The 18,161-nt window shown below is 45.4% G+C and overlaps 1 protein-coding gene across 1 annotated transcript in view; it reads right to left on the reverse strand.

The window, feature by feature from the left end:
- Positions 1–10: 10 nt before the first annotated feature.
- Positions 11–18,161, reverse strand: part of LOC102991671 (putative tetratricopeptide repeat protein 41) — a 63,865-nt gene continuing 45,714 nt past the window's right edge. Inside the window, 4 exon segments of the mRNA XM_028490510.2 lie at positions 11–159; positions 1,199–1,356; positions 12,842–12,991; positions 13,119–13,267. The gene's annotated coding sequence lies outside the window, so the exon portion shown is untranslated.

Genomic DNA, 18,161 nt, shown 5'->3' on the forward strand with positions numbered 1-18,161 from the left:
TCCACTTCACTACAAATAACTCAATTTCGTTTCCTTTTATGGCTGAGTAATATTCCATTGTCTATATGTGCCACATCTTCTTTATCCATTCATCCGATGATGGACACTTAGGTTGCTTCCATCTCCTTAAGATTTGTTCTTGAAACTGGATCAAAGAAGCTGAAAGGAGATGAGGAAATATTTCAAGGAAATATTGAACAGAAAGAGATTTCACTTTTGAATAAATGCCTCATGAAAATGTGATCAGAAGAAGAAACAAACTTTAGGATTATCACCCTCTCACAAATCCACCATTTTCATACGTGCTTAGTATAATCTCATGCATTAAAATGTTGCTCAGTATAATTAAAATATGAATGATCATTGCTGGAAGCCCACTTTTTTTATACCCCTTGGAAGATTATACTGTATTCTATACATTGATTCAATGTAATAATAAAAGACTAAGGAAAGTGCAGGTGCCAGAACTTTCAAGCTAGCAATTAATGTCATTAATCTGTAATCCAAACTGATATCTAAAAAGTCACCTAGGGACTTCCCTTGTGGCGCAGTGGTTAAGAATCCGCCTGCCAGTGCAGGGGACATGGGTTCAATCCCTGGGCCAGGAAGATCCCACATGCCACGGAGCAACTAAGCCCATGCGCCACAACTACTGAGCCCATGCGCCACAACTACTGAGCCCATGCACCACAACTACTGAAGCCCCTGCACCCTAGAGGCCACGCGTCGCAACTACTGAAGCTCGCGCCGCCTAGAGCCCGTGCTTGGCAACAAGAGAAGCCACCGCGATGAGAAGCCTGCGCACCAAAACGAAGAGTAGCCCCTGCTCGCCGCAACCAGAGAAAGCCCGTGCGCAGCAACGAAGACCCAATGCAGCCTAATAAATAAATAAATTCATTCATTCATTCATTCATTTAAAATGACCTAAAAATTACTGTTCTCAATAGGCTAAAATACAATTTAGGTCACTTCTTTTAATGTTGTTAGCCTGGATCAGAGCCATCACTTCTGTTGGAAAGCCAGGCAAATTGTGTCACCCCCCAGAAAGAAACTGTTTATCCACTTTCCTTACCCTTCCTGCATTGACAGAGCACTTACGCACAGCTAGAACTCTTTGTGATGCTTTGAAGATACAAACAATAAATAAGTCCCCTGCCCCTGGGAGTTCACAGTCTGTTTGAGAGGTCGAAATACTCACAGTAAAAAGAAATAGAGGGCTTCCCTGGTGGCGCAGTGGTTGAGAGTCCGCCTGCCGATGAAGGGGACACGGGTTCGTGCCCCGGTCTGGGAAGATCCCACATGCCGCGGAGCGGCTGGGCCCGTGAGCCATGGCCGCTGAACCTGCGCGTCCGGAGCCTGTGCTCCGCAACGGGAGAGGCCACAACAGTGAGAGGCCCGCGTACCGCAAAAAAAAAAAAAAGAAATAGAAATGAAGTCAAAAAAGGGTTCTTTGAGCTCCTTCATGACTCTGGATATACACGATGATTTTAGCATGCTGTGTGAGAAATCTCTTGTGATGATGATGCTAGAGGAATGAAGGACCCTATGTTCCTAACACTCCCTCACTTTGCAAAAACCTTGCACTGGCTTTCAATTGCTCTTTTTTTTAAAAAAAATTTTTTATTGGGATAGAATTGATTTACAATGTTGTGTTAGTTTCAGGTATACAGCAAAGTGAATCTGTCATACAAATACATTTATCCACTCTTTTTTAGATTCTTTTCCCATATAGGCCATTACATAGTATTGAGTAGAGTTCCCTGTGCTCTACAGTAGGTCCTTCGTAGTTATCTAGTTTATATATAGTAGTGTGTATGTGTCAGTTGCTCTTCAGGTAACATCCCAAATCCCTGAACAGGCCTCGGGGCCTGTGACACCTCTCCGACATCCTCCTCATGCACCCTCTCCCCTCCACATTGGTCTCTGCATACTGGCCCCACTGGCCCTTTTTGTTCCTTCCAGATTTGCAAATTCTGTCCTCACTGCCTAGATGACTCCTTTCCCTCCCCACCACTTTACTTAACAAGCAAATCCACCTTCACATTCAGTTGAAGCATCATTTCCTAAGAAGCACCCCCGACCCATCCCCCTCCATCTAACAGATCAAAGTCCCCTGTTAGCACTTGTATTTTGCCATGATAGCATTTTGCACAACTGTGGTGCAGCCACTGTGTTTAGTTATCCAACCACAATCTCTATAGTGGCATTTTCCACAGTTGCAGCTAAACAGTCTTGTATTTAGTTGTCTGATAGCTGTTGGTCTCAATGTGAGCTCAGTGAAGGCAGTGTGGGTCTCTACCTGTCCTGCTCACTGCTATATCCCCAGGACCCAAAACAGAGATTGTCACCTGGCAAAGATTCTCTCATTAACCAAACTCTGCTCAGGCTCTCTGAACTCTTCTTCAGCTAGGCTTGACTTTTGGGTTTCTATGTTCATCTCTATGTAGTCCAATTTTAACAAGAATCCTGCTGAGTTTAGCCATCCTCAATACCTGATTACCCTCGATATCTAGTCAAGTTTCTCATTCTCCACCATCCCCCAGGTGATGTGTGATCACCCTGGCCTGCCTTCAGCAAGAATCCTGCTAGGTTCGTTTAGCCAGAATTCCCCTTATCCTTGGTGTTGCCTCTTAGTAATTTTCTATCCACTGACCCCCACCCTACTCCTTGGCTACAAATTCCCACTTGCCCATGCCCATATTTGGAACTGAACCCAGTCCTGTACTAATGTCTCTTTCCCCCTATTGCAATAGTCTTGAATAAAATCTGTTTTTACTGCTTTAAGGTTCAGTAAATATTTGTTGAAAGAATTAATGAATGAATTATAATACACATAATTAACATTAAAATACCCTTAATAATAAATACTTGCTTTTCTAAAGTGGAAGGGTAAATCTGAAATAACAAAGTCATTTTCTCCATTATATGTTCATTCCCTTGGCAAATTTTTACTGAGAACCTACTATGTGCCAGCCACTGTTCCAGAAGCTGGGCATACAATGGTGGAAAGACAGATCAAGTTCCTTCTTTTTAGCAAGGAAGGCAGATTTTTTAAAAAACTAATAAGACCTAAATAGACATTTCTCCAAAGAAGACATACAGATGGCCAATAGGCACATGAAGAGATATTCAACATCACTAAGTAGTAGAGAAATGCAAAACTACAATGAGATATCACCTCACACTGGTCAGAATGGCCAACATCCAAAAGTCTACAAATAATAAATGCTGGAGAGAGTGTAGAGAAAAAGGAACCCTCCTACATTGCTGGTGGGAATGTAAATTGGTGCAGCCACTATGGAAAACAGTATGGAGGTTCCTTAAAAAACTAAAAATAGACTTATCATATGATCCGGCAATCCCACTCCTGGGCATATATCCAGAAAAGACGAAAACTCTAATTCAAAAAGATACATGCACCCCAATGTTCATAGCAGCACTATTTATAATAGCCAAGACATGGAAGCAACCTAAATGTGTGTCAGCAGATAAATGGATAAAGAAGATGTGCTACATGTATACAAAGGAATATTACTCAGCCATAAAAAAGAATGAAATAATGCCATTTGCAGCAACATGGATGAACCTAGAGATTATCATGCTAAGCGAAGCAAGTAGGACAGAGAAAGACAAACATCACATGATATCACTTATATGTGGAATCTTAAAAAATGATACAAATGAACTTACTACAGAAACAGACTGACAGACATAGAAAACAAACTTACGGTTACCAAAGGGGAAAGGTGAGGGAGGGATAAATTAGGAGTTTGGGATACGAACTACTAATAAAATAAACAATAAGGACCTACTGTATAGCACAGGGAACTATCTATATTCAATATCTTGTAATACACCATAATGGAAAATGTTATATATATATATATTTATTTATATAACTGAATCAGTTTGCTGTATACCTGAAACACTGTAAATCAACTATACTTCAATTTTTTTAAATGGCAAAAAAACTAATAAACAAATACATAATTTTAGGTAGTGTGCTATGTGCTAAGAAGGAAAATAGAGCTGAGTGAAGAAGTAACGAGGGTGGGCGTTCATTTACACAGGATGCACAGGGAATTCACTTCACTCTGAAATTGTAGACAGGCTTCAGACAGCCTTGCTGAGTTCTCAATAATTCTAAAGAGTTTCCAAAACAATCTCCTAAATAGAATAAGACCATGAAAGGGTAATTGGCCCCCAAGCCTTCTTCGGTCTTAAATCTCCACTTGCCCATGGACAGAACTGCCTTCAAATCAGTGTACTGCCTCGATTCTCCCACCACTGCCTGTTTTCTTACGTCTTCACCTCCCAGCCCACCCTTTCTCATAGCCCCCCTGCCAGCTCCCAGTTGGTCTTCTCCACGTCTTTGTTTATTCCTACCTTCCTACCTTCGTTCATGCAGATCCCCTGCCTAGCAGTGCCTCGTCCTCGGCCAACTCACACCCTCCATCTCCCTTAAGCGTTCCTCCCGAGAGGCTCTCCCTGGAAAACCTCCTGCTACTGACCACTGTCTCCCTTAAATGTAAACATGGAAGAGTAACTCTGCAGAGAACTTCAAAGAACCCTGGGCCACAGCACTTGTGACTTGGTAAAGGTCACATAACTGGCTATGGCCAGGCAAAAACTAAAACCCAGTTCAGCCTCCTCCAACCAGGCTGTGCTTTAAATCTTTCATGTGTTACATATTTTATAATAGGTTTGTTTTGCCTCCTAACAAAACAAGAATTTGCTTAAAGGGAGAAATTAACTTCGTTTGTTTTTGGATCAGCCAGATACAAAACGTAGGATGGTTCTTTGAGCACAGGGGACAGAGTTCCCATCTGTTCCATCCCATTTGTCTATTACCGCATCTAGAAAAGACCAAGACAAATTGTCATTTGGATTGAAATACAGGCCATACGGCATTCATAAAATTCAAGTTGGAGGACCTAGGAGATCATTTCAAAGTAGTAAGCGGCCTCTGCAGAGCACCTGAGGAACTGCCCCCACAAGGAGAAAAACTCAGACAAAGGAAAGTTTCTTACAAGAGCCTCCAATCCAGAGTCACAAAGGCAGATGCAAGCGATGACTTGTGATTGGGTGATTGGGCTGCCACTCACACGGGCAGCTTCAGGCTGAGTGCTGGGGGGCAGGGTGTGCAGTAGGGGGCTTGTTTATCTTAACCGGGTGAATGAATCTCCCAAACCCCCCCAGACCTACAAACTGGTTAGGTTAAGATAACACATCCTTATAATTCTGTCATGCATTACAATGTATAAAGCACTAAATCCTCATTGAATAGATACAGTGTAAGCGTCATACACCAGAATTCTTTTCTTCCCTCAGTGCAAAAATCCTTAAAGAGGATCGCTTTGATGACTAACGTTCGGTAACACTTTTACTACAGAGGCCCCAAGACTTCTTTAAAAATGACTAATGATGAGTCCCAGCTACATGACGTTCTGGCTTCCTGCTTATTTTATGAGTTCCTCAGGCACGCTCCACGTAGATAGACGTTTTCCATTAAAGGTAGATAAAGGGGATCACGATATGCCACCCCAAAGTAGGCCACACTGACATTAGAATTATTACGAGCTGAGGCATTTGATTCCTGAGATCCCTTATGTGCCTAAAAGCAGAGCCTCCCAAAAGGACTCAAGTGTTATAAGTCCCCTCCCTGGGGGAGGGGGCGGGGGACAGGAAGCCAGCACCTCACCCAGACAGACACTGTCACAAACTACCATATCATCTATTCTCCTAAGGGCCTATTTATCCTTCCAAAGAGTCATTTGCTTTTCCACGAGGGCCTTTTCTCCCCCCTCCCTCTCCCCTGCTAAGTTAGTATACAGACCCCAAGTTCAAGCCACCCCTTGGAGTTGCTCATCCCTGAGTAGGTATGTAAGTGTGATGCACACATGAGTAAACTTTGATTTTTCTCTTGTTAATCAATCTTTTCTCAGGCTAATTTTACAGGGCCCCAGCAGAAGAACCTAGGAAGGTAGAGGAAAAAAAAATTTTTTTTTCTCCCCTACAGTTTTGGTGACAAAGGTGGGATTCTATCGTCTAGTACTCCTTGCTTGGTCCAGAAGCTGCTGCTAATAAGAGATCCTGGGCTTCTTGGGCTTCCCTGATGGCGCAGTGGTTAAGAGTCTGCCTGCCGATGCAGGGGACACGGGTTCGTGCCCCCGTCCGGGAAGATCCCACATGCCGCAGAGCGGCTGGGCCCGTGAGCCCTGGCCGCTGAGCCTGCGTGTCCGGAGCCCGTGCTCCGCAACGAGAGAGGCCACAACAGTGAGAGGCCCGCGTACCGCAAAAAAAAAAAAAAATGCTGGGCTTCTTAACAAAAGCCACAGGAGATAAAATTTCTTACCAAAGTCAGCCTCTCAAATTTCTGCCTGCAGGGTCAGGTGGAACGAGGGTGGTGAAAGTCTGCCTTTTCAATTTAATTTTCAGGCTCAGCCAGGGACCCTAAGAAGATGGAAGAAACGTTTTTCTGCCCCGACATAGGAAAACTAAAAATATGTCAAAGAACAACTGATTCCGAGGTCTCCATAAACTTAGTCTACCTTTCCCTCCCAAGGCTCTCATCCTCCTGTACTGAAGACACCCATCAGCTCTCACCACCAGGGACTGAAACAAAAGCACAAGACTCCTGCCCTGACAGCTGACTTAACCGCGCACTATGTTCCTGTGAGCCTGGAGCGGGCCTTATGTGAAATGAATCAACTTCAATCACCAGCAGGTGGGAAAAACGACAAAATAATGGCAAGAAAGCGCTCCTTACAGAAAAATACTTGATCATAACCACGTTGAAAATTGACTGCAAAATGGAAACCTATCATAAAGAATTATTTAAGAAGTCACCAAAACACTGTGATTGCCAGAGACCCTCTTATCAGAAAGTAAATGAATATATTATACTTTCACCATAGACAAGCCAACAAAACTAGTAACACAAAATTAGGCAAAGCAACCAGATCAGGTAAATTAGTTCCTTTCCCATAAATGTTCTCTAGATTTGCATCTGCAATTTCTGTTTATAAACAAAATCTTTACTCAGCCTGGACACCCTTACTGGAAAAAAACAAGTTCACACACACACACACACACACACACACACACACACACACACACACTCCTAAATCTGTAGAGTGAAAATAGAAAATATTCTTTCCCTGCAGATAGCAAGTATCTTAAGCCTTTTCTGTCAGCAAATGACTAGGCTGAGAGCAATCCTGTTTTATTGTAATATGGATGACAAGCATACATGCTGGGGGAAGTGGCTGATTTAGGTCAGGGTTTCCTAGTCTTGGCGCTGTTGACATCTTGGGCTGGGTAATGTTTTATTGTCGGGGGCTGTCCTGGGCACTGTAAGATGATTAGCAGCCTCCCAGGCCTCCACCCACTAAATGTGCACTCCCCACGCCCAGCCATGACAATCCAGTTTCTCCAGACTTTTTGTCCTGAGGGTCAAAATCAGCCCGGGCTTAAAAACCACTCTTTAAGGCTGAAGTAGATTGTGCCCTGTGGCAATGAGATTTCAGGAGCCCTGACAGTGTTTCAAAATTTTTCTAGTTGTAGCACTTATAGAAACTGAGGCTTCTAGTGTAGCCTACTGAAAGAAAGAAACAAAGCTGCCCAAGGGCTGAGAGGTCTCTGTTTGACCCTCATTGAACCCTCACTCTATTTGAACCCACTCACTGGAGGCACAAAAGTTGGGAAGTGCTGTCTGTGGGAATCACATCCCTGACTACGCCTACCCCACCCTCCAGCTGTGGCCTGTCCCCAGCCTCCTAGCCAAGCATTATTTGCAGCCTCCAATTCAACTCTCATTCTCCTCAGTTCCCAAGTCTGGCAGTGATGCTCCAGGCAAATGACAGAATTCATGTGTGGCAACTATTTGCAGAGCAAGCTAATGGGTTACTGAGTCAAATAAGTACTGAGGCAGTAAAATGTGAGGTCCTGCTACCCTGGTCCCTGGCAATAGCAGAGCCTGGAAAGCAGGACCTTTCTCTCAGAGGCCCCTGAGTTCTCCAACAGTGACCCTGGAGGACCCTTAAAATGTCAGTAAATTCCACCTAACCTATCTAGTACCAGGGATGAAAAGACTCAACAGTCACTATAAACCACAGGTAATAGTATCAACATTCTGGTGGAAGAAACTCAGAGACAGAATCAGAACTCCTCCCATGAAGGGAAACAGAACAGTACAACAGAAGCAACAGAGACCAAGAGGAGGCAAAAGACCCAACCCCAAGATTTAACACCAAAGATGTAACGCCAAAATTTTTCATTTCTATTTTTTTAACTTTCGTTTTAAGTTTTAAATGTTTATCTTTAATCAGAAAATGCCTTCAAATCTCTGCACCAGATCTGAGGCACTGAGTCCCATGAGTAAAATCAAAAGTGGGCCCATCGTGTTATTTCTGGTCACGTGTTACTTTAGCGACACAGTGAATAAGTATGAAAAGGCTACTGCTATAGAAACAGCATCTTAAAACAGAACTGGAAGGAAGAAGGGAAACGACACTGACAGGAGAGGGGTGTGGCTGGGCATGGTGCTTTGCCTACAAAAGCATGAAAAATGGGATGGAAAGGACTTTTACAAGATATCTTTCTGTCGCGGTACGAATGTTTATGTCCCCCTTAAAATTCTTATGTTGAAATCCTAACCCCTGAGATGATGGTATTAGGAGGTGGGCCTTTGAGAGGTGATAAGGCCATGAAGATAGATCCCTTACGAATGGAATTAGTGGCTCTTATAAGAGAGACCCCAGAGAGCTCTCAGCCTCTCTCTTCCACGATGTGAGGACACGGTGAGAAAACAGCTGTCTTTGAACCAGGAGATGGGCCCTCACCAAATCTGCTGGCACCTGGATCTTGGACTTCCCAGGCTCCAGAACTGTGAGAAATAAAATTCTGTTGTTTAACCCACCCAGTTTACTTACAGCAACAGACTAAGACCCTTACCTAATGAGGGAAGGTAAATAAGCTGCAAAAAAAAAAACAAGTTGAAAGTATGTGGAACAGGAGTTGCTTGCTTCAAAAATGAAGGCATTTTTTAAAATAAGCAAAGTATGCAGGTCAGACGGAGGGAAAAGTCATCTGCTTCTAACAGAAATACATCAAAGCAATTACCTAATTTACACAAGGTATCACTTAGGCTAATGCTCAGCTGCTTCCTGACGAGTGAGGAGCTGGCCAGAGTGCCTGCATTTTCCTTTATTTTTATCACTTGTTTATAATATTCAATTGCTTGCCTCCTTTGAATCTAGAAAAGAGAAATTTAATTAAGCCTTTGCATCCAAGGAGCATAGCATTCATCCATTTATCCAACAAACATTCACAGAATGCTGGCACTGGGGCTGGGGTTCAGAAATGAGGAAGACTAACCCTCGCCCTCAGAGAATTTCCCGGGGTAGGAGGAGAGATTGGAGGGTGAAACGGAGGACCAACTACCTGTGAAGGACACTGAGTGCAGACCTAGGGGTTTGGGACTTTAACACTGAAGAGTTTTCATTAAGACAGTGATGTGATCCAACCTGCATTTTAGAAAATTCACCTGGGTGCACGTGTGGAGGATAAACTGAAGCAGGTGAGGCTATGGGACGGGAGACCAGTTGGTCCAGAGGAAGAATGATAAGGGTCTGAGCTAATGCAGTGGCCACAGATGGGACCGAAGACCTGCTAAGTCTTGGCGTCACATGGAACGTGGTGGTCCTGGTGCTGGGAGCGCTGGCATCTGCACGTGCAGTAGGGTGATGAGGTTAGGAGCTGGAGCTCTGAGGTCAAGCGTGCCTGGTAGTGAAGCGGGGGCTAGGCACCACGGCTCTGCAATCAGACTCGCCTGGTGCTAATCCTGGCCTTACCGCTTGAGAGCTGGTCAAGCATCCTAATCTCCTAAACCTCGGTTTTCTCGTGTTCAAAATGAGGATAACAGAGCTGTTGTGAGGATTAAATGAGAGAATGTATGGAGTGGGTTTAGCATGGTGACTGATAATAAATACCACGAAAATGTGTCGTTAAGATGGTGTCTGTACTGGATGAGACGGGAGAGGATGCATTTTGTCAGGGAGAGGGGTGGATGTTTTCAGGCTTGAGAATGTTGGCTCTGAACTGCCCGAAGACTTTGGATACCCAAACGGAGACGCCCAATAGTCAGATGGATGCACACGTGTGCAGCTGATGATGGAGGTCTGAGAAGGAGATGGAGACGAGAAGCCATCGCCTTAGGGAATGCTGGCTGAAGCCCCGGGCACAGGCGAGGTTGCGGCACCGCGGCTGATACACGTAGACTCCAAGAACTGAACCCAAGAGAGCACCACCATCTGGACGAGAGTCGGGAAGAGAAAGAGGAAACCCACGAAAGAAACCGAGAAGGCATCATCAGAGAAGACGGCCATGAGGGTGGGTAGCTCAGAAACCAGGAGAGCGTATCTCGGGAGGGGAGCGGTGGATGCTGTCAAAAACTCCAGCAGCAGACGACCAACAAGATCACAGTGCAAAGAGACACAACGAGGATGTTCCTGACGATGTTCATGGGAGTAGGCGAAACGGAGTTGGGTGGAGGGAGAGGCGAGTGACGCCAACGGGAAGTGAGGCAGTTGAGACACTTGTCTGTGGAGGGGACACTGATGAAAGGACAGCTGCTGATGAATGGATACAAAGTTGAGAGAGAGAGCGATGACACTCACTGATCTCACTGAGAACATATCCCCGTTCCTCTTAAGCCAGTTGGCTCATTCTTCTCTGTCCTGGGGGGAGGGGGCGTGGGGAGTTGGGGGAGGGTTACTTTTAATTTTGTAATTTGACCTCATGAATCCATCCCTACCTATCCCCACTCTCTAAGGCCCCTTAGGACCCTCTGGTCATTTCCCTAGTGCATGAGAGCTGTCTTGAGGGCCCCTGGCCACCAAGACAAGGGATCTCCACATGTTTGAGAGGTGAGTTGAGTGGCACAGCAAAAATCTCCCAGTCTTAACCAATGTGGAAGAAGGGGTCACCCAAGGACAACCTTTAATAAGGATAAAGGCTTCTCGGTCGTTTTGGAAGGCTGACCGTTGACAATGAGGTCTGGCCAGAAGACTGCCCAGTATGGTCAGCTCCTCTGACACGGAGGCCATGCACGCACGCGGAACGGCAGCACCGTTAAGTGTCTGATGAGTCACACGCTGCCAGCCCTGGATTTATGGTGGGGCAGCCCAGGCCGTAGAGATGACTCAGTCGGTAAGCTACGTGTTTAGATCTCTCTTTTACGAGGCAATGGTTCTACTGTCAAGATTTTTGCTTCTCTAAAGAAAGCCCTGTTCTCTGCCCACAGTGCTGACCTTAAGAGGAACCAAAGTAGGCTTAGGCAGTGTCAAGTGCCTCAAAAATTCCCTGCTGGGGAGCAAAATAATAATACTAAGAACTCAATTTATCAAGTCAGTGCGCCAGGCGTTCTTCCAAGCACTTTACATAGAAGATCTCTCAGTTCTCACCATTATCCTGCAAGGAAAACACGATCAGCACTCTCCTGTTACCAAGGAGGAAACAAATGAGACACCAACATGTTAAGTATGCGCCCAGGTTCTCACTGTTACCAAGTGGCAGAAACAAAATTTGAATCCAGGCAATCGGACCCCGGAGCCCGACATCTCAGCACTACTCTAGAGCACTGGTAACTTTACCCTTAGAAACTCCTTTATTGGGGCTACTCTTTTGAAGGTAAATATTCTTCGAAAGGGTTAACACTGATCTGCAGTTCAGTGTTAGAGATGACTCACATCACATTCTTCTTGGGAGCAAGAGCCAGAAGAGGTCACCTCCCTAGTGAGAGGAAAATTCTCTCAAGGGCGGTGGAAAGGGAAAAGTGAAAGGCAGGACAGAGAACAGGGAGGGGAGAGGGAGGGGCTACAAAAAACGAAACCTCACAACTTTGCACTTTCATCTAGAGTGTCCCTGGCCCCTCAGCCAGCTGAACTGGCTGTGCAAGGGTGTAGGCTGGGCCAAAGGAAGGGTGTGGTGGACTCTCTGGACCCACAAAGAACTTTCTCTCATACCAGTCTGTCAAAGGAAGAAGTGGTCGAGCTTGGCAAATCCTAACACAGATTAGATCCGGATGGTAATACCTACAACCCCTCTTTTAAACACAGACGCTGACAGTCTCTCCTGACCAAACTCTACTCAGGCTCTTCCGAGCAATTTTCAACTAGGCCCCAACTTTTGGACTTCGGTGTTCATCTCTGCATCGTCCAACCAGCGAGAATCCTGCTCAGTCGGTTTAGCCGTCCTTGATATCTGATCACCGTCCATATCTACTCAGATTCCTCAGCACCACCATCCCCCAGGTGACGTCTGATCACCCTGGCCTGCCTTCAGCAAGAATCCTGTTACGTCTCTTTAGCCATAATCCACCCCCATCCGTACCCCTGATGCTTCCTCCTAGTAACTTTCTGTCTACTGACCCTGCATACCCCGCTGCTTTTCTGTGTATTTGGAGGTGAGTCCAATCTGTCTCTGCCGCTGCAGAACCCCACTGCAGGGGTCCCTACACCTATGACGAAGGGCCTGAATAAAGTCTGTCTTAACAAGTCTTTCTTTAACAAGTGTCACAAATACTTTTTTCTTTAACAGCTCTAGCAATGCCTTGTATGGGGAGCCGAGGAAAGCCCCACACGTGGCAAGAGAGTGAGAGGTCTTCCCTGGCGAGGAGGGGTGGCAGGAAAGTGGGGTCTGAGGCACTGCAGGCTCTGGCCTAGGTCTTGCAGAAGACAGACCAGTGGGGTGTGGTACCGGAGACACAGTCCACAGAGGCCTGAAGTACAATACATACATCTTCCTCACAAGGCCCGGGGTGATGCTGGGAGACACTCACGATGGCACTGTCCTCCTTTTTACTTTTCCTCCTGCCAAAACATCTACACGGGTTGTGGGCTAGGAGCTCCTTTCAAATATATCATGGTCAGGGTCCTGACAAATTGATCAGGGCAGAACTCTCAGGCACGGCGAGTTTCTCTGCACAAGGCTGGAACCAAAGAAGTGAGACGCCCCGATGAGTGACCCCTGACCTCCTTGTCACTAGTGGGGTTTTTGGGGGGGACTGGGGGTGGGGAAAGGAGACACACTACTTGAAACATTTCATAAAAACTTACCTTTCACTATGTCTCAGTGGGAAAAACAGTAAATCCGCTAAAAATTCCATAATTTCTCCAACTAGGATGTTTTTCTCACCAAACTTCTCCTGATATTTAAGCATTCTTGAAATTTCATTTTTGCAAGAGAAGCGTTTCCGGCGGCAGAGCTGAAAATAAAATGGCACGTGCGTGACTTACTGGGCACGATACATGTTGGCTACCTTCATTGTGCCACCAAAAGTAATGCTCATAAACGTCCTTTATTCTATACAGGACGATACAAAACAGCAGAGAAGTTTATATTAGCAGAGACTTGAGACTTTCAAAGTGATTGATAAGGTGTGTACGTCTTTATAAGAAACTAGGGCATTACTCTCAACCGCAGCACTATGGACATTTGGGGCCGGATAGCTTGTTGCGAAGGGCCCTGTATAATGTTTGCCATCTCCCCTGGCCTGTACCCGCTAGCTGCCAATAACGACACCCCCAGTCATGACAAGCTAACGCGTCTCCAGACATTGCCAAAGGCCCCATGGGGCGCGAGCCAGCCCCCCGGTTGAGAACCACTGAATCAGAGGATGGAAATGTTACAATTCAGCCTTTCTTAACCCAATCAGTTGGTTGGGAAATGGATTAGCGAGTATGGGTTAAGTATGTTAATCATAACCGTAACAGCTAGTACAGAAAATAAAACATTTTCAAGCAAAAACACATGTTTACATCAGAACACCTTCAGTGTATTTCATGGTAGCCTGGTCACAGGTGTTGTTGTCCAGTAAGCTGGACATTTCAGTAGCACATTGCAGAATATGATTTTCTTTTAAGTACTCCTTAGATGCTGACTTTGCCAGGTTGTTCAGCACTCTGCCTGCAGGCGATAAATTCTGGCAAAGAAGATGATGCTCTAGGCTTTTTTCCACAGAAGAGTTAAGATGTCACTAGGCAGGGCATTTAATATCATTTCTTCCTTGCTGCCAACAGCTGGGTTTTTTCTTAATAAATCAATTACTGACCTACATTGCATGGAGTTGGTTTTTCTATAACGAATTTGTGTGTGTGCAGAAGTTATAGGGCTGAGGAGCTGAGGCAATAGATTGAAACCAAATCCAAGTCTGTTTTGCAAATGAACAGGTCAGAAACAGAGTGAGAATATGGATGTAGTGAAACCAGCCATCACCATGGTAACCAAGTCCTAGAGAAGGCAAGCCGGTACAGCCTTGCAATAAGAAACAATAAAATGGTACAGCCTTACAACAAGAAACACGTGAATAAGCCCCATAAACCTCATTAATAAGTAATGGGCTGTACCTAGATACACACTGCCTTGGGAATGTACCCTTTGCAAAGGCCTAAATTTTGCTAGTTATTGAAAGTTAGATATTCTAACAATAATAGACTTCTAAAAAGTAGACAGTTTTATGGTTTTCTAAGCCATACTTTGTTATGGAGAGAGATAAAAACCATAATTATATTTCAAGAAGGTGTTACTAGAGCATTGCTAGCAGAAAACAAAGCAGATTTAACTCCCTGTGCTAAGGAATTTAGTATTAATTATAAAGGATTACCATTAAATTATCAAAAAGCATCTTTCCCGTCATCAATAGCACCCCATTCATTGCCCAGTGCCCACTCCAGGGCCTCAGGCCTTGCATCTGCACACCAGGGAGGGACAGCCATGTACCTGGTCTCCCTATGTCCATTCTCCATACAGCAGCAAACGTGACCTCAAAACAGAAATCAGGCGATGTCATCCCCAGCCTAACTCCTGCAAGGCTTTTCCCTCGCGCTGATAATAAAATCCAAATGTTTCCTGGGGTCCGAGGCCCTGAAGGATGTGAGCCCAGCTGCCTCCTGTCCTTTGTTCACAAAGACTTCTTCTTTTTTTTTTTTTTTTTTAATTTTCTTATTTAAGTATAGCTGATTTACAATGTTGTGTTAGTTTCTGGTGTACAGCAAAGTGATTCAATTATATATATATATACACATGTGTGTACTTTTTCAGATTCCTTTCCATTATATGTTGTTACAAGACAGCGAATATAGTTCCTTGTGCCACACGCACAGCAGGTCACAAAGGCCTCTTTTCATCGCTAGGACAAGCTGAGCCCTCCCCCACCTCAGGGCTCTGCACACGATGTTCCCTCTCCCAGGAATGCCCCCATCCCCACCACATGTGGCTCCTGCAGTCTGTCACGTCTCAGCTTCAATGTCGCCTCCTGGAGATGCCCCTTGACCACCCTTTCACAGGTGGTCCCTGCCCCTGCTCACCCTCTACCTCCGCCTCGTTTGTGTCTCTCACTGCATTTAGTACAGGCTGTAATTATAGCAACTGTCCGCTCCCTTGGGTGTCACGTGTCACCTCCTTTCAGGGGCAGCGTTGGTGACTCTGTCCTGTTCAAGCTGCTGGACTCAGCACAGTGCCTGGTGCACGACAGATGCTCAGTAAAGAGTTTTTGAATGTTTGAGCCCTGGTCAGGCTGGAACCCCCTCCCCTCCCCCTTTATCTGCTTGCCTAGACCCTGAATCCCCACCTGACCCTCGTCAAGAGACCGGAAGTACAGTGCACTCCCATCAAAGCTGCTGCTAATGAAACTGTTCTACCTCTGAGCATCCCTGTTCACCAGGAGCCCACCCCACCTGCTGTTTTCACCCCCTTGGAGAACCACACTTGTCTATACCAGGCCAAGGTCTGCCGAAATCCTTGGAACTCTGTGCTTTGGACGGCCCGGCTGGCTCTAGAAGGCCAGTCCCAGAACCCACAGAAGTGTCCCTGGTTCCCACACTGGTTTCCTCTGCTCACCAAGGTCCCAGCATGTCCGTGACCAGCCCTGCCTACGTTAGGATGACTTAGAAGCTAGCCTCTATGAATGGAGGATTAGAGCTTTATAAATGCCAATGCTAGAAGAGATGCCACATAGCAAGGAGTAATGCCGACAGGCTTTAGGGTCAGATAGGCCTAGCTTGGACCCCCAGCTCCAGAGGTGCTAGCTGTGGGAGCTGACGTAGTTGATTTCATCTCTCTGACCTTCAGTTTCTTCATCTGTAAAGTGGGGTAACAATACATACCACGTGAGGTATATCTGAAGGTAAAAGAGCTTGTGAGCATAAAGTGCCTTGTACCTTGTAAGCATGAAACGAATGATAACTGTTACTATAAAAGTGGATTTACAGGTGAAATGCAGAGAGGGTAAGTAGCTTGCCCAAGGTGACCTTTGATCTTACAGTAGCCTGTAAAAACAGCTGTGATTCTCCATGCCAACCTGTACCCAGCTCCCCTTTGCAATGCCACTCTGCACCAGAGTCTCCTTCTCTGCCATGGAATAAAGCCTGATGACTCGCTGTGACCAATCAAATGCAGCAGAGGGGGTGTCATGCCAGTTCTCAGCCTAGGCGTAAACTTGTGCTCTCCCTCTCGGAACTGTGCAAGCCACTAGGTGAGCAGGCCTGGGCTGTCTTCCCGAAGGATGAGGAGTACGTGGCCCGAACCCTGTCACCCAGCCAGACAACCACCAGACATCTGAGTGAAGTCCTCTGAGACCAGCCAGCCCCACTGGCCCTGCCAGCTGGTCACAGAGGTTTGCATGAGCCCAGCCCAGATCTGCTGAGCCTACCCTGGACCAGGGGGATCCCCTTGGTGGCCCATAGACATGGGCAGTAATAAGTGGCTGTTGGTTTTATTTTATTATTATTTTTTTGCATGTGATTGAGTATTTATTCTAAACCAGGTATTCTACATCCATTTTTTTTTTGTTCCTTGCAACAATAACATGAGGTGAAAACCATTAGCATTTTAGAGTTAAGGAAACAAACCGAGGTACAGGGAGTGTCATTATGTTGCCATGGGTCATGACCATGCAACTAGTAAGTGGTAGAGACCCAGGTCTCTCTGTCCTAAAGACTGAGCTCTACACACCCATGAGTTAACCTGTCATAGAAAAGTTCCTTCATATTCATGTTCATCTGTATAATGCAGCCGTTGGACTAGATGATCTTTTGCTTACAGTTCAAAAAGAGTAGGACTGTAGCTCAGAAAGAGTATGATTCTTTGTTGGCTGTTGGTTTTAATCTGTTGAGTTTTGGGGTGCTTTCTTATACAACATAAGATAATTGACACAGCCATTTAAATATGACATAATTCTAGACATTATGTTTAGTCTGACTGTAAATCAGTGAGTAAAAATGCTTAGTATCTGCATTCACTGAACGTTCTTTGTTCTATTCGTGGTGCCATAGCAGCGTCAGGCATCAAATACTGGAGAGTAAATAAACGAGCTGCCATGAATGAGTACTTAACTATGTGTCAGGCACCATTCTGCGTGCTTTACGGTCCCCCTTGAACGCTTTTAGTCTCACAACGACCATGCAGTGTAGGTGTTATTTTTATTCCTATATTTTTACAAATATGACAACTGTGACCCAGAAAGGCTAAGTCTTGTGTCTAAAAGCAAAGAGCCAAAAAAATAAAAATTAAAATAATTAATACATAAGTAAATAAATTTTTTAAATAAAAAGCAAAGAACCAGTAAGTGGAGAGGTGGGATTTGAACCCAGAAAGGTTGGCTTCACAGTCGAGCTCTGAGTGGCCCTCTTACTACTCAAAGCAGTGTGAGGTACATCACAACAGCCTTCAACATTCTAAAAGGGTGGTCTGTCACAGGAGGAGTGCTCATGGCCAACCCTCACACGCCCAGCAGCCCAACAAAAAATCAAGCAAGCAAAGCACACACGCCCATTTCCCTTTCTTCACAGGTGGGAAGGGCCCAGGGGTCTGACTCTGAGCCATAAGAGTTTATGCCCTCTGCCCGTGCCCACCCTACCTTTTTGCTTCACTAAGTCCTGATTGTCTTTTAAGTTGCTGGATGAAAATTCCATCAGGTTGGACCACGCTTCCTGGAACTACCAGAAGCTTTCCTTCCTGAGTCATCCCTATTTCCAGATAGAGTTCCCCGATAGCATTCTGTACTTTGGGAAGCATTCCTGTCATGGACCAACTCTACACAAAATGAAAGAGAACACACTCCTGAGGGGACACAGCGTTAGACTAGGCACAGCCGCCAGACA

This window comes from Physeter macrocephalus, chromosome 6, assembly GCF_002837175.3.
Source record: "Physeter macrocephalus isolate SW-GA chromosome 6, ASM283717v5, whole genome shotgun sequence".
In the NCBI taxonomy this organism is placed as follows: Eukaryota; Metazoa; Chordata; class Mammalia; order Artiodactyla; family Physeteridae; genus Physeter; species Physeter macrocephalus.